This window comes from Varroa jacobsoni, unplaced genomic scaffold (genome assembly GCF_002532875.2).
Source record: "Varroa jacobsoni isolate VJ856 unplaced genomic scaffold, vjacob_1.0 scaffold_1303, whole genome shotgun sequence".
NCBI classification, from domain to species: Eukaryota; Metazoa; Arthropoda; class Arachnida; order Mesostigmata; family Varroidae; genus Varroa; species Varroa jacobsoni.
This window is the reverse complement of record NW_019214205.1, coordinates 26,439-44,288: the sequence shown is the minus strand read 5'-3', so window position 1 is coordinate 44,288 and position 17,850 is coordinate 26,439. Positions and strand designations below refer to the sequence as shown.

The window sequence follows — 17,850 nt, the reverse complement described above, 5'->3', positions numbered from 1 at the left end:
TTAACAGGGTACAGTGAGCGATATGTTGTTGCATACAGAGCACCGTTGTTATTGTGGCCTTTACTTAGTCCTGGCCAGCGCAAATGTCGTAGTCAAGACATATATTGTAATATTCTGGATGTTCTCTTGGTGTTATCAAAAGTAACATCTCAAATTAACCACAAGCTCCACCGGTGGATCAGCGGGAGTTAGAGACTTTACCGATACTGTTTTGCTTTTAGGTCCGCAATACTTGTCCAAAGCCATTCTAGAGTGAAGCCTTATTTCAGCTTACCCAATGAATTTTTAGAGAACGTAGTATCAGCTTATCTCTCGTCTGAACACTTAAATTCAATTTTAAAGATTAAATCCTTCTTAACAACCGCATGGTCAGCCTTACATTGACTCTCTTCGCCGTCCGCTATATCCCTTCTGTTGTAATGATACGAAGGAGAAACAACAGATTTTCTACTTGTTTTCGCATCGAGTTTGATGGTACAAACTGTTTTAGAATACACCGTAGTTTGACAAAATCGAAGGTTGAGCGGTAATACAAGCTTTGGGTCATCGGGCGCCAGCCATGTTATTTATGGAAAAATTGAGCATAGTTCCTCTTATTTCATATGTTCCTGAGCATGAAGAACCAACTCATTTATAATATGGAAGCTAGCAGAATAGTTTTTTCCCTTATTATCTTGGCGACTTGTTGGTTAAACTTGGCCAACAAAAAAAATGTTCAAAGATGGCAAAGGTACTGGTTTAGGTATGGTATGCGTTGGCAGATACTAACACAACGCTATCAAGCAAAAAGGCGTAATGCTTTAAAGCCGATTGAAGGCCGCGATGTAACATGTGCCCGTAAAATTGGAACGTCTACGGTTGAAGCGCTGTTAGAGAGTTGATATTGCAGAAGCTAGTCAAGGTACGTAGTACTCTTTGTCTTTTTTTGTTTATCAACATTCATCACAACTGCTGACCGATTCTAATAATGTGTTATCAGATTGCCTATTCGAATACCGCAGCATAATTTAGAATCGTACACAGGCCTCCAATAGCCTAAGCCTATGTAGTGCCCACTACTTTTGAAAATGTGTTTGGGCTTCCACCAAAACTGAGCCGGTTATACAGCTTCCGCACTTTTAATTTAACCGTAATTGTATCTCGACATACGTTAAATCGATGCGCAATTAATTGCACATGTACACGGTACAAACATTTAACCCTCAAGTGAAGGATTAAGTCGACTCAATTGAGCTGGTCTGAATCCCTGTCCCACGGTCTATCTATATATACTTCAGTAAGAAACATTAGCCTTGTTGACGTTTCATCACACTTACAATATAACATATTGATTAAAATGAAACAAATACGGTACAATTCATGATCCAAATTGGTCAATCTAAGAAAAATCGGAGACGGGGAGTCATGCGTGTGTTAGTTAGACTTAGTAGAATTAGTTCGACTTAGCTCCGCCAGCTGAACTTGACACAGGTAGAATTAGATGTTTTTTCTGAGAGACGCAAAAAGCCTTGTTAATCATTTTCGGGTCGTCGACCCACCAAGTCAGATGATGTAAAATGAAAGTTTTTATGGACGCAGCAAATACTGCGGAAGAATGTGCTGAAGTTTTTGTCATCTGTAAGTCAACGGAACCCGATAAACGTGACGCCGATTACTTCATATTTACCAGAAAATTTCGAAAATTCAAATATGGCTGGACAAACGCTAATGAATACGATGAACACAAAGCTAAAAAAGTGAAACGCTTTGAGTAGGAAAATAAAGTAGTTCAGGAAATACCATTGCGGCCCCTATTGGCGACAGACTGCACACTCGATCAACCTTTCCTCTTCTTCGATTTGCCATCGCAAAATTGGTCTGCCGTTTTTAAAAGAGAAGGGTCCAATGCTTAGCAGACGACAACGATAATGATACAAAATAGAACACTAGCTTATGTAGGGTCCCTAATGAGGTGTCACTAGCATAACCAGGCATTGTCCCGGCAAAAAATATTCGGATTGTCGAATTGGTAGTTATATCCTTGGTTACCGTTTGAAGAGTAGCAATCACGCGACAACCCGCGTCGAAATTTTCTGAATCGTCGATCAATAACTAATCTTTAGAAACGTCATTCGACAAAAGCAGACAGTTTGTTGCAAAGCTCGTTTCCATTTTTCTGCAACCGTAACGACTGACAACCTTAACAAAGATCTTCGCGCTCCCGTATGTCCCAAAAGCTTTCTACTACGGCGAAATTACTCGCGTAGTATATTTTTTTACCTATAACTATTTCTTTTGCAATAGATCCAAGCTCATGGGCGAGCGAGCTCAGCTTCCTAGTCAAAGCAGGTCCACTACCCGACCGGTAAATGTTCCTAGAAACTCGATGCCCCCCAAATTAATGAGGTGGCAACGGACGGAGCGATGTTAGCGTACAGCTATTATATGATCCACATCCGAGTAAACAAAATCGGCGGCTTTGTTGCTCTGTCCTGAATGTGAACTTAACATACATAAATAGAAACCATCTCTCACAGATGGTCTTCACTGCGACAGTATCATCTTGGTTAGCCTATATGTTTATGCTGTGATACAAGCAGGTGCAACGTATACAATCTGGCTTCATGTATATCTTGTTTAATGTTTTTTTTTTCTGTACGTCACTCTGCGGACCACGTAGCTGGATTACGTAGGCAGTAAAACCGAATAGCGCAACGGTACCATCTGTAGTACCAAAAATAGCTAATGGAAAGTTTATTATCACGACGTTGGGTATAAAGTCTATCGTATTAAACTAAGGCTAGGTATTGATAGATCTCATTGTTTACTATATTTACTCGCTCGACCGAAGTTCTTGCTCTTGTATTAGACATTAATAGACCTTGCCACAATGTCTATCTAATACAAAGCATGTCTTCGCTCCGTTCCGTTCACATTATCTGAAAAATCTATGCAATCCTATTATGGCAAACAATTCTTCTGAAGCAACGTTTATGTTTTATTTTCATTTTGACTTTTTTTTTGTTAGACGCCTATGCAGCGTGAACACATTGAGGCGTACACTGTACCCTGCTCGATTACCGGAAATATAGTCAATGAGAACGAAAGTAATTAATTGCTCTGATTAGAACCTAGGCATTTTTTGAAAAGTATTGAAGATAATACGAATAGAAATACAATGTTAGACTTACTATTTCATTACAATTTGCGCCCTATATATATATATATATATATATATATAATAGGTCAAAAATGGCGATTTGTTCAAAACGCAAATATAATTCGTTCGAGGAAAATTCCGTATTCATAAAACATAAGATCAATGCGTTGTGCCTGTTTGTAAAAACAAAAAAAAAATCTTTTATGGAGTCTAAGCTGCCGCCATATCGGTTGCCTTAGGGATGCCGGAGCGCCCATACGTTCAGTTCAGCTTGATGCGAGATTTTAAATTCTGTGAATAGACAGAAAAGCATTAGACAACGTAAGGATATCTAGTCACAATATAATTTGTTATTTTTATTTATGTAATGGCCGCATCACTGCTGTCTCTATATTTGCATTTCTTGTCTGAACTGTTTCGACGCGAGATTTTCCAGCAACTTCCCGTTGATTCATGTTAGCGCTTTGCTTTGACCATCCGGTCGGATCCTGCAATCGTTCTAGTCGTGTTTACAACTCTCCTCGCCGAATTACCTTCGGTGGGGTCTGTTTGTTTGGGGACATAGGCTTGTACTTCCATACGAATGCGCGCGGAGCTATACGTCGAAGGACAACGTTTTTGCGATAGTCGAGTGTCAACGGTTAGCAACCGTGGAGCTCTAGCAGTGACCATAACTACAAGCTGACCCGCCTTAAGCCGAGGGGAGTGAACATCCTTGGACAACAAAGTTGTAGCGGTTGGCGCTTCCCACGGATGGGTATTGCGTGTTAATGGATCTTGGGTCTTGTGTCGTTAGAAGCTTCCTTACGCACTCTTAAGCACAGCCTTCTTCGTTGAGACACTCGGGACGCTACATCGCTACTTGAGTGTATATATTTAGATATAAGCGTAGCGGCCAATGTTTCGGTTATTGGCCATTTCAGAGGTGGACGCTGCCTTTTCTATCGAAATGAGTTTACTCGAAATTAGAACAGTAGATTATACGCATTAAAGGCCCATCGTATTAGCCTATACATCTGTTACGAATCTCGACGGAGTACCAAAAAAAATGGCTCTGCCTTTGTCACACATAAGGGTAACCCATTCGAGTTTTCGTACACTGCCTGAAACATCAAATAGAGCATAACCGAACATGGAATATTACTGTTGAAACTATTTAGCTCGGTTTATATCATTCGTTCTAATAAATAGGCTAAATGTACATTTGAACTCCACTTGAATTAGTATATATTCCCTAAATTAGTTAAGGTAAACTGACAATATATATATTCTATATGTACGACAAGAAACGAGTAAAGATTAATTTCGAAATTCTTAAATTAGAAAGGGGACATCCTCCGTCCAGCGCAGCGGTACACGGGCACAATTTTAGCGATCGCCAAGTCTAACACAACAAACAAGCGTAAAAATTGCAACGAGGCAGAGGTTTCTGTTCAAATACTAGTGAAAATTTACGCTCAGCTTGAATGTGCTCAATGATCAGAAGCTTCATTCTTTATAATAGATTATGTTTATTCAGTCAATCAAGTAGGTATAAGTGTACGCGGCCTTAGTTAAGGATTCTCTGTAGTATCTATAGGTTTCGGTCGTCGTTCCCCTGAACAATGGCTGATCTCGGACAAGCAAGATTAGCGTCACGATCCAGCGAGATTACCGGCCAAATAGCAGTCAAATGAATTGATAGGAACAGTTTCGGTGGCTGTTGAAAACACTTAACAGCATTGATTTGTTTGATTCCAATGGCGTACGAAAGGAAGGCCCATGCTTGACCTGTGTATCCTGTTTCCGATTGGCAAAAGACAGAGCGTGTCTCACTATACGCAAAATACACCCTTCCTACGAAGGGGGATCACCGCGCAGGAAGCAATTAATATTCATAGTTAATTCTAAAGCCGGTGCACGATTATATAGCCAAGCTTCGTTGTGCTGAGTTCAATTGCTGTAGCCATCATTTGGACATAGCTTCGGGATGAGATGAAGACATTTATTACTTACAGATACATATATAGGTACTAATAATTGCTATGAAGGGAACTGGCAAAGGCCTGAATCAGTAGCATGTTAAGCTGTAACAAAATTTTAACCGACATAATGAGCCGGAGCGAATGCGAGGCGTTCAAACCTTAATAGCCTGTTCCAAGGTCGATGAATCAATATAGCTCTATCACGCAAGTGAATGCACAAGATTGATCTATTTATAAAGTTTATTCAGCGAATGAAAACTACGCTTGCCTAAAAAAACGCGTACATCATTGCCCGTCTAACTCCAAAAGTATCTATTTAATTTTCATAACTGCCCTCGAGATTTCTACAGGTTTTTTTTTTTTTTTTTTTTTTTTTTTGATTATATGAAAGGAGCTCAAAACTGACTTCATTTAATGGATTCGCAATTTTTATTTTAAAAAAAAAAAGACTTGTTTGACGTAATTTCATTACTAAAATTGATGTTCTTGCAATAATTTGCTTGGCTATTTCGACCTAATTTTAATTTTAACTTCTATCAGCTATGTATATCGTTAAGTTTATGCTGTGGTGTAGGTGTTTGATTTTTTTCCGACTTTGTTTACATCAGACACCGTTTTTGTCATCATGTAAACTTAAGATTACTATTCATGTGTCAAACAATCCAAATTTACAACGCGAACTGTAAGACCCGAATACGGGAAAATTAACCCGTTTCTAATAAATATTTCAAAATTATTTGATGAATATATATATATATGTTTTCTTGCTGTTTGAAATGAGAGTAACAACCAGGAGATGATACAACAGAATAAAGACATTTTGACTGGAACGGGAATTTGAAAATTAGTGAGGTCTTTATGTGAAAATGAGAAATACCTAAACGCATCTTTCTCTTTACCATGACAACATGATTGCAGTACCGAAGTTCGTTGGCAAGCTCAAGCTTTGCCGTTCTAAATTTCCACACTTTTCTACACCCGTAAACTTAGACTACTTTAAATTACTGAATTTTAATAGAAAGGACTCTTTGTATGCTAGGGGTGAAGGGAAGCAAATTTTTGTTTTGTGACGGGCGCCCACACACGGGACGTCCGTCGTTTCCACTTGCAACCTTATATCGCTGATCTTATTCTACGATACCTTCGAGTGTTTCCTTCGTATGTTTTCTACTCGGAAGTCACCGAAATAAATTAGCTTATCGCACAAGCACATGAAAACAGGTCTAATTACTGAAGTAGCATTGCAACAAAAACATCCCAGAACACGTAGGAGATTGAAAAATAAGCTGGGCTTTGTAGCCACTATACATCTAAATAAATTAATTTCGTAAAAATATAGTTGCATCTATCGGCACCTACGAAGCTGCTCGATATTGCTAACCCCAATGTACTATCTTGAACTTTCCCATTGTCAATATCCTGCTACGTGGTATCGGTACATGCACGCGCGGCCCGTTCTGCGTTCCCACAATCACCGATAGCGCTTATACAGTGATAGATGTAGTATGTACAATGAAAATCCATTATGATCTAATTAGAACTTCAGATCCAGTGAATCTTACCTGTAAGCGTAAATATCTATTACATTCAATGTGATCGCTCAGCATTTGTTGAGCTTTGCTCAAGCTAGAGGTTGCAGAGTTTTAGCAAATCAGTATGTGGTTCATTGAGCCATACCTTTGCGGTTCGGTGTCGTAGGTAATGAAAAACGTTATTACTACTTTGGCGTCGCATAAACATTTAGAGCGCATTTGTATTAACTACAATGTTTGTACGTGCATTTCATTTGTTCGTTCCTCAGCTTGCCATATTCATTTTTGTTGTGGTCACTGAATGTAGCAACGAAAAAATACCAGTAATGTTTGATGACATTCGCTGGGGTTATCATTGGTTCATGCACTGGACCTCGCTACAAAGATAATCCCAATACAATATTATCTACGCGAACATATATGTCGCCGGAGACACGCACAATGTCGACATCTAGTTTCTAGTCTATAGCCAGTGTTTTGTTCCATGATAATATAGATATCATAGTGGGTAATGCATCTTGTTACAACGTCACTATCGTCATGTCAACTGGAATACTGCCCTCCCGTCTTCCCCCCTATGTAAAAATAATGCATTTCTACTTCATAACTAACTGAATTATGATAACAATTGTATTTACTGGCCAAAGGGACGTCGCATCTTTTCTGCTTCTGCCTTTCGGGGTCGGAATGAAAAGGACCTGTGCCCGCGTAATTTTTGTCTTATTCATGGAATGGGACAATTTGAACGGGGTGTGGCTTAACTATGACGATGTGTCCACTTCGTTCGACTGATCCTATGGTGTACAATATGTTTATGTCTGCTCAGCACTGTCTACTGGCCTTAACGCATTCTGTATTCGCGCTTTTGACGTCCCTAACTGCCGAACACTAATAATGACAAGTTGATAGACGACCTTGTCGCCCTACACCGGCGGAATGCGCGCCTACGGTCAAGTTAACGGTACGCAACTGCTGGCGGGTTATTGTCGCCGGACATTTTATTGGGTATTTGGCTGGAGCTACGGCTAGGTGAGGTACTCCTACCCCCGCCCAGACAAACACCCATGACGTATTTGCGTCGGTTCATGTATCTGTGTGTGTGTGTGTGTGTGCGCGTGCGTGTTGGTGGTCGCAGAATAGCAGAATACGGCATACGAGGCAAAGTGAGCCCCATTGAGTTTCCCCTGCCCAAAGGCCCGCTCGATTCGCCATATGATTTTGATGAAGTCGCCAATGGAAAGGAGGTGCGTCCATATAAAGCGGGTCGCACAAGTCATTATGAACTATTAGCGTATCACAGCAGTTCACATATAGATGCCCACTTGGAGATACTCCACTCAGTTTCATCACGATGCTTGCTAAGGTGAGTTCTCCATAACGTTAAGAGAGTAAATGGTGGAAAGTGTTTAAGCGGAGCAGTGTCAGTGCACGGAGTGAATGTAGAGCGACGCCAATTAGGCATGGACTACGCTCAAACGACTCCATTTATAGGGCGGTAAATTCTGCAAAATCTACAGTGGCTAACCTTAAACTAGGTGCAGTGGCTTAACGCAAAATTAGTCAAACATGTTGTGGACCTAAATAAAATATTAAAGCCATACTTTTGTGGTGATTGTGATACGAACCTTGTGTACCACCACACAAGATATGCTCATGAGTTCAGATCTGAAACTTTTTTTCGGGTGTCCCAATAGAATTATGAGAAGAATTGAAAAACTCAACAGATCTAACACTTAGTAGCAACATGCGTATAAACTATCGTACGACCTTTTTAGTGGTATACGAGCTTGTTAGATATAGGCTTAGGTCATGCAAACTTAACAATTTACGTCTACGATTGATTCTTCAGTGATCTTATAGTCTGTTGATTTTCCGCAATCAATGCGGTTACTAGCTTCGTCTTGCCACTGTGCTCCTAAGCACTTTTTGCCTATTGCCTATGCCGTTCTAACACGTATTGTACCTGCGCTTTTTTAGGTATAAGTAAGCGAAACTTAAGTCGACATTAGTTTCATTTTTGCCCCTTCGGTTACCACTGTTAAAATGAATTACAACTAATTTTTGTGACGCTTTGTGCCGATTAGCTCATGCGCTAGAGGTTGTCCTTCGTCTTTGGCGAACGTCTTTTACGAATACGGAAACGCGTAAGGAGCATTCGCCAATGCCAAGACATCATTTGAAGCTTGAAAGAGTCGTGCATTCGTATTGCCATGCTGATTACGTATATGCGTTACGTATAGTAGTAACACTGACCCTTGCTGCCCGCTACGGCCCCTCTTCCCCTCCATAAACGGAGACTCCGCAGGAGCGACTGACGGAAACACCAAAAATAGAGTCGCTGATTGATACCATACCATTACCGCTGGCTGTTCAACTGTAATATTGCAGCAGTACGAAGGCTCGCTTTATTTTTCTATCCGGCTTTGTTTGTTATTGCTACTTTTGTTATGACTTGTTATTTTATATTGTCGGTGTTTATGTGGCCGTGTTACATATTTGATTGACGGTATTTTCGTTACCATCTTGGTATTCTTTGCTATAATAAAAAGACACTGGCTAGCACAACAGCTTTTTTCAACAGCTGGCTAGCTTTCTTCCTCGAACAGTTATCGCTGTTTGTGCAATAAATGCATCCATTTATCTCGGATATTATTAGTATTACCATAACGTTTTCTGAATGTTAATGTGATAATCGTAGTGTCGCGGAAAACCCCTTATCATTCCCATAAAGTACAGAACGATGGTAGTAACTTCAATCGCCACCATCGTCTTACATGAAGATTCAGCAACGCGAGCGTAGCTATTACTAAGCGCCCAGTCACGCGCATGAGCAAAAACACGTCCGACGTCACACTTCTGCTTATAGCGTAGCCAGCACGTTTCTAAGTATTGTACAAATTATTCCAGTCGTTTTTATTGTCGTCCTCGTCACCAGCCTTTAAAAACAACCATGATAACAGCAACGGTCGGGTGAAGTAGCCGTTAAAGAAATAGCATCACAGCGCATGGCGGCTCAGCTCAGCGTCACGTTTGTGAGAAACAGGCCAGCAAAGAGGCAAGCTAACGTCTTTTGAATGGCCGTTGCGTAACGGTTGTCGGCCGAAAAGCCTTACGCCTCAATAGCTCACTGCCCAACACTTGTTGGCGTCGTCTTTACAACTGTAGTCGTGAATTCCGGTACGTTCATCGACACCTGTTGCCCCCGGGGACGGTCAGTTTTCGTAAGCTAGCCAACGAAGAAAGTGAAGAAGTCGTTACCACCGTCGCCTTCGACGCGACCACTGCTTTGCCGTCGCTGCTACAGTTATCATTAAACAGTGTTCGCGACAGCTTTAGCGTGGCCCCTTCTGTCGTCACAGTTAGACCGATTGTAACATATGCTGCGATAGCTGCCGCTGTTCTTCTTGTCTAACAAGTCTATTGGTCTATCTCAGCAATCCGTTGGTGAGTGGAGCAAGGTCCGCCGCTACATGCACGCGGCAGATTACCGCAAGACTCTGACACATAACGGTTTGAGCAATGACGGCACAAACAGCAGTTATGTCGTGTACTAACAGAATTTCAGCCGTAGAACGCATCAACGGCGGCGACGAGACGGCTATTGGTTGTTACTACATAGGTAGCACTACATATATATATACATGGATTGTCAGAGGCGAGATCTGACCTGACGGGGTGGTCTGACAGGCAGTACTTGTCATGCTTGATACAACACGTCTAGCCAATTGTATGTTTCCACGGCCATAACGTCGTGAGTAGCCAGCAGATCACACGATTATTCCTTTTCGTTTCACAAGTACTTTACAATGCAAAAATCTTAATGATACCAGACTAAGTGAAAATAAACACTGGCGTCAACAGTTGTCAGCGGTGATCACACCGTTCCATTTGTACAGCTCAATAGCAGCTTCTGTGCTAAGTGAGATACGAGATAACCGAGCTAAGAATATGGTCTGGCTGTGGGGGGCTTCGTGCAGCCTTTGTTGAATAAGCATATTGTTGTATACGATATGGATGCTTGTTCACGGTCGGGCAACGATCGGAGGAAGACTACTGCAAATGGCCACGTTATATGTCGAACGAATTGGCGCTCCCCAGTTCAATCGTGAAAAATGTAAACTTTTACCTTTTCTAGGAATAATTGACATGTTTCGTGGTGGTATATTTGTACTACAGTAACTGCTACCGAAAGGGCAAACCTTTTTAAGCGGAGTACACGGCCTAGTGCCTTGTGGTATGGCCAATTAGAACGCTGTCGAAGGCGAGCGGTTGAAAACGTTCTGATCTGGCTTCATAGTACGTGACGTCTGTCATGAGAAAGATACGATCGGATTATCCTGCCTGATTTCTATTTTGTCGTTGCGTGGGTCGTCGATTTAGGGCATGCGCGGCCCGTAGGAAATATTCACCATCGGCCATTCATTTCTGGTGCATGTAGTTAGTTGGCCGTCGGCAACCGGACTGAGCGTCCATCTTTACTTATCCTTTGTTGGCCTATACGACACATTACACTCATGCCCGGTCCACATCCAAGCGAATAATCACATGTCAACTATAGAAAAATTTAGTAAACGAGCAGTAAAAATCATGATCAAAAATGAAAAATTCAGGCGGCTGCTGCGGACACTGCGAATAGACTACGAAATGCATCGGAATACGCAAAGTATTGTAGAGGACGTAGGACCTTTCACAGGGCAATGCGATAATGAACTAGGTGAAGGCCAACATGAGGACATAGCAGATGTAACAATAGTGAGACTTGCGTTTAAAATATCATGCATGTACTACAATTAAAAATCAACGATCGCAAATGCAGTGAATAAGACAAACAACAATTAGTTGAAAATTTAGCAGTTTTCCCAACTAAATCCCTTATTTTTTGGCATAGACTTTTTAAGTTGTTAATCAGCATAAATATATATAAAAAGCAAGTAGTCGATAGGATCTAAGAAAACACAAGTGTTCATTGCTAACGAGCGCTGGTTTATTTATATGTAGTTTAAATGTGCTTATATAAATATTATATAAATACTTATATAAAATAATAAATGTATATTTAAATAAATGCAATACCTTTATGCTTTGTGTCTACTACGACAATCACAGGTCGTACTCGCCTTTGGATTGATAGCCTATATTCTGGCTGGGGCACAAGCCGGCATCATCGGAGACAGAGCGCTCAAGCTTGGCGCCGCCATTGGAGCTACTGGAATCGGTTACGCAGTCCATGTACGTAGATAACAGTAGCATTCTGTTTTTTCTTAGAAACAAAAGCTCAGTATTGGCACCGATGTCGTCTTCGATTGTACTACCTTCATTTAAATAAAAATACACGAAAGGCCGATGGCTATTCTTTACCTAAACAGCAATAGGACCTTATGATTCTCAAACTGAGACAGTATTCCTTCAATTGCTACTTAGAGAAAACTCGTGTTAATTTTTTTAAATTTCCAATTTATAATTAATAATAATTAATTAATAAAAATTTAACTTTTTATGCTGTGATTCTTAAACACAGCTCCGCAGTGGATCTAAGATGAATTACTTTGTATCGCTGTCGATGAGCAGGCCTGTTGTAAAGGCTTAGCCTACAACCTATTTTTAGACTTTAGAAGAGCCACAGGTTCTGCGCGTTCCACTTCATTGCATTACGCTCTCGCTATATTTGCGGTCAAGCAATAGTAACCGTCCGTGCGATGAACAGAAGCGTACAAGATAGACAACTACCGGCCATGGGCTGTCAATAAATGAATTTACTGTCGCTTGGCTACCATTAAATATACATTTTATCAGGAAAATATTATTTCTAACATGAACACCTGCTATAGATGTACATACACATATTTCTATGCTAACTGATCGAAGGATATGTACAACGTCATTCCACGTGACTTGTAATAATCATTTACCCATCTCGTTTTTATTTCTCCTCATATCTCTGTCCCTGCCCTGCATCACTCGTGGATCGTTGCGCCGAAACGCCTACGATGGTTTTAACCAACGCTTGATATGTCCTATCTGAACGTACGACACCGGTGGCCTTCAACAGCTTGCGCCCCTTGGTATGATCCTCGGCGCAAACACCGTTCGAGTGGGCCATTCGCAGCCGCCCGTCCATCACAAGACTCTGGTGCACATCCATGAGCACGGAATCCACGGACACGTTCAGCAAGAACATCATTATGGGCACGGGTGGCATTAAGAGATCATAACAGTTCAACGGATTGACAGCAAACATGAGCTGATTGATCAAGCAAAACAGGCCTGTCCGGTTTCTGCCGAAAGGTATTTTGTCTCTGGCCAAGTCACTGATGCTTATCGTGGTTATTCCTACTTCTCATCGACAAAAAAATCACCGTGGTCTCTTTTATGCAAACAGCAGGTCAGGGCTTGTACTAAACGACGTTGAAAGACGCGTTTTCTTTTACACTACGGTGAATAGATAAACAAATTGCGATGAATGGGATGTAACGGACGGTACCGTGACACTTTTCAAGTGTCGAACGAAGCGGTACGGCTGAATTGGAAAGGTGATGGAGGAAGACGTGCTGGGTTCGATTCATATTTATGGCTTGTACTCTAAGTAAGAGGACGGACAAAATGACAACAAGCAGCTCTACCTGTACATAGGGTCGTTGATATGTAAATACGATATTTGTAGAAAGAGATTTTCAATAACATAGAAATAAAGTCGAAGACACGGCTGGAGTACAATCGCGCAGATTTCGTGGCGCAGTTGATGCTTGCGCCAGAATCCTGTGCGACCGATGATGCACCGCAGTGTTATATTTCGTGTCGTTTTTTGTATGTCGTATGTTTTTTACGTACACATAGCCATTGCCCCGCGTCCCAAACGGGGAATGCATTTCTCTGAATGTTTGTCGTCTGAATAAAAACTGCAAAAAAGATATATATAGTTAAAAGTTCTTCGTATTTATTATAGGATATTACAGATTAAACTGAGGTTGTTCTATTTATTCTTCGTTAGGAATATATATATATATATATATATACCTAATTTAAATCTGTATAACTTGGAAAAAGGGACAGCTATGAAAAATCGACTGCACTAGAGTGAGTTCAACTACTTAGGCAACCAAAACTTTACATTCGCCGGATCCAACTGTAAAAAAGCGACATTCGAAGCCCCTAAGTTTTAATACCCTCACAATCGTTCGTTATCTCTTCGAAGATGAGTATGTACGCTAACTAGGCTGTGTTGAAAGGGTTGTTTGACGTTACACAAATCACACAAATAGAGTAAGTACCGCTATATGGCTAGTAACATAATCTATATTATGGCTAATTATCAATATACCTTACATACCAAGAAGAGTGTCAGCTTGTAGGGAAACACAGGCACATGAATGGACGTATGGAATAAAAGTTGACGTAATATGTATTTAGAGTCGTGAAATCGCATGTGGGAAACTCTAGAGACGTCTTCATATGTAGAGAATGCTTGAGGATTATATTCTTGAGAATCGCAATCATCTATATAGGCGTTACATAGATCTTGAAGGAACTCCTCAAGGACTCGATAGATCATATCTATTGCGGCCTACACGCAAGTGTGCACGCAGCACAAACGTGAACTCTTTGGATCTTTGCTTGGCATAGGGAAACATGTCCGGACCTATCCCGATAAGATCTGTGTTGTGAAGAAACGTCACAGAGTCACTATTCGGCAGAAGACAGCATCTTTTGAACCCAATGCTCTGTGCATGTTACGAAAACGTATTGCACGATAATGATAACAGGATACAGCAGGATTTTCTTCCCTCTTTCAGATCCGCCTAAACATCTCAAGACACGCGTCTATCCCTGACGAGATCTGCTATAGTATGCCTACTATACCATCCAGTCGGTAGAGCGAATTTGACTGGCTATTAACAAAAGTGTATATAAGCTAGAAATAAAATAAAAATGATTAAGGTTTGTTGGCGGCCATCCACTACTTTCCAGTTTTAGGACGAGCTCCTTTTATCTGATGTCAATACTTACCTAGAGCGTATCAGTAAATTGCCACATGCTTATCCTATATGTAACACCCTCAGTATTTCAATTAAATTACGTATTTTCTAACACACAAGCAGTTATATTGCGTTTACGTAGAATCTTTGTCATCTACAAAGAATGACGTGAATTGTCCAGTTGTGTTACGTAATGTATTATTTTTAGCCAATTATTTCGATCAGGTATGATTTTTAACAAGGTGGCTTTGTTTGCAGTAGGCCTGTTCAGGTCTCTGGCGGCCAGCTATACAAAACTTTGATATACTTAAAACTAGCTTGCTGTTATTATTGGTTATGACGTAATTGTTTTCGAAGTAATGGAATCATTTGACAGCTTCTTAGCTAGACGAGCCTTTCGACAAAACGTGCGGTAGCACGAAAGGTCGCCAGAAATCATGTTCAGTGTAATTACGTGCAAGAGAGGAAATTGATTGGCTGAGGTTTACAGCCCGATTTAAGCCTATCTATATTACCTTCGCTTTGTGCCAGAATGGCTCGCCTCCGGTAACCGCATCGAACAAAGCTTTTCTGCGCTTTGCCTTGGCTGCTTGGTGGGCGCACACAAAGCTATCAGCTAAGAAAATGGAGAGCTGCTAGCTTTCTCGGAACTCTCTGGTTGCTTTTTTATTTTTCTCTTTGAAAATAGCCTCGTTTATGGACGGATAGAAAATTTCAGATCACGTGACGGGTTTTGAATCTGATCGTCAGTCCGATACCGATAAACTAGCTGTTGCTACGACCAAGGCATTATGTCTTCGACAGTCATATTAAATAATAAATACAAACTGTTCTATCATCGTTACTGTCTTGTTATGCACTAAGTGGTTAAGTGACTGCATAAAGAAATCTTTAATATAATTTACCAGCTCCATGCTATGTTCAACAAAGTGAGCTACGACTCCACGGCTATCGTCAGTACAAGCCGATTCAACTAATTATATTATACGGATAAATTCTGTGCTTAATTGTGCATGATGTGGCTGTTATTGCATAGTCCCAGCAGGTTGTTTGTGTTAGTTCAATTGTAATGAAGAACCTGAAAAGAAATGATGGGTCGTTGGCTGAGCGAACAAGCAGCTTGCAATAGTAACAGCTATTCAGAATCCTTCCAAATAAAGGTTCGTGATAACTGTGCTGTTCCATGAATTTTACCATATCTTATACTGTTGCGAACTATAGCCAGAACGCTTTTACCATGTTCAGGAATTAAAGGAAGGATATAAGGGTAAAAATACAATATCGAAATTGAATATAGACCAATGGATAAATCCAGAACGAGTAAATGATATTTTTGTGACAACGGAAACCTTGCACAGGCTTTCATTAGCGGTTTAGGTCGGACACTCCACCAAGTTCTTCGAATCTAGCTCTAATAAGTAGATGGATACTTCCATTGCTGCAAGGTGCAATGAGTTCGCGCAAACATCTCCTGCTCGTCAGATTTCTTGTTTAGAGCGAGCTAGAACTCGCCGGTTAAAACGACTTACTTTTTGCCAACCGTTTCTAGATCTCAATTACGTTACCCTTGGCCGCCTGTATGGTTCTGCGTAGTTACGCATTATTGGACCAGCTCACCAGCTTATTATTGGACTGCTGAGCTACGAAAACTGAGAGCGGCTATTGTCCATGTTGGCACCATTCTCAAATGTTGAACCCAATTGGTTCTACAACGTTTTACAATGTCTATACTTATTTATGTTACGCATGGGTAGCCTACTCAGCAGTGCTTAGAACTCATCTGCTGATAAGAAGTTATGATCTTCTCTAGCCAATAAGTTATACTGGACCTTAATTATTCGGTGTTGTAACATGGGATACGAATGAAAATTGGCATTGGGGATAAGCATACGTTATAGATTCTGTAACTTTTTCCACTTCCCACTATAACTATTTCCGTAACGCGTACCATACGACACCCGTATTCTCTACGAAAGCCGTTCCATAGATTTCGATATTAGTCACCTGCATCTAGACGGCTTTTGATTAATACTTCACCCTGTGTCAACCTCATTAACATTTATTACTATTCCATCATCTGCAAGTGGTATATAGCCGAGTTTTCTCTGCAAGATGTTTCCGGCACTAAATTACATAGAAATAGGAAAAATTAGCCTCGAGAGAATCTGCTCGTTGTCAGGAAGGTCTAAGGTCTGCATATCTGCGCGCGGCTCGGTTCGCCAAATAATAGCCGATCCAGTTTTTGCCAACAATCCCTAGAGGCCACATAGGACTGCTCCATCTTTCTTGCCGTCGCATTTCTTTCATGGCCTACCTTCTATCCCCCTTTATAGATTTCACTTCTGTTAATGGTCGCAATCGTTACACCGTTGCTCTGACCGCTGCAACATCCTTATGATTTATAGTTTGTGTCGTCCACCACTGTCCGGCTTAACTTCCCAATGGAACGCGTCATAGCTCTCGGATTTTTTCCGTCACGATACCGAACCTTGTCTTTTTTTCAGCAAAAGTGACGAAACTTTATGACAATATTGATTCGTTACGTATCTCTGGTAATTCTGAGGGCTTTAGAATAAAGAAAAATATTAAAATACGTATTAACATCAAAAAGTGTGATAAAGATTTAGATAACATCTCTCTTATTGTTTGTGGGCTATAGACATAAGTGGTGGAACACATAGATGGTACAAACATTTGTAAAACTTTGATGTGACTATTGCTCCTTTCAAAGATGCTACAATTCTACTATTCCAACAATTGGGCCGGCGCCTTATCAATTATATTTTCATATATATATTTCATTATTATATAAAAACATCAGTACAAATACTGTATTTCAGTTAATATAAAGCTAAATATGAATAATAGTTTCGAAGCACGAGATCACTCGATTAAGTCATAAAATGGTGTAGACTACATTCAGACTTGCTTTCTCTCCAATCTGTTATATGCCCCTTGAATACTGAAAGCGACAATGCAATACATATTTTTTTGCCAAAATAAATACACCAAAGTTAGACTGGCAAGTCAGCATATAATCAAACTAGCCATTTTTAAGGTAACAAGAAGAACTTCGAAAACTTGGTTTGCCTTTTAAGCACACGTTCAGCTGAAAAAGCTGCGATTGAGAGCGTAACAACACGGTTTCCCTCTATTTCTATATACATCTTCAACTTGGCCTTGCTATTAATTTGGGTTGCGACAACGGACAATACGTACTTGATCCCTGACCCATTTCCACA

At 40.6% G+C, this 17,850-nt stretch overlaps 1 long non-coding RNA gene across 1 annotated transcript; it reads left to right on the top strand.

Moving 5' to 3' along the window:
- The first annotated feature begins 7,882 nt into the window (after positions 1–7,882).
- Positions 7,883–13,558, top strand: LOC147752345 (uncharacterized). Its single transcript, XR_015314304.1, has 3 exons — positions 7,883–7,998; positions 11,742–11,864; positions 12,685–13,558. It is a non-coding gene; the product is annotated as an uncharacterized LOC147752345 (long non-coding RNA).
- The last annotated feature ends 4,292 nt before the right edge of the window (positions 13,559–17,850 follow it).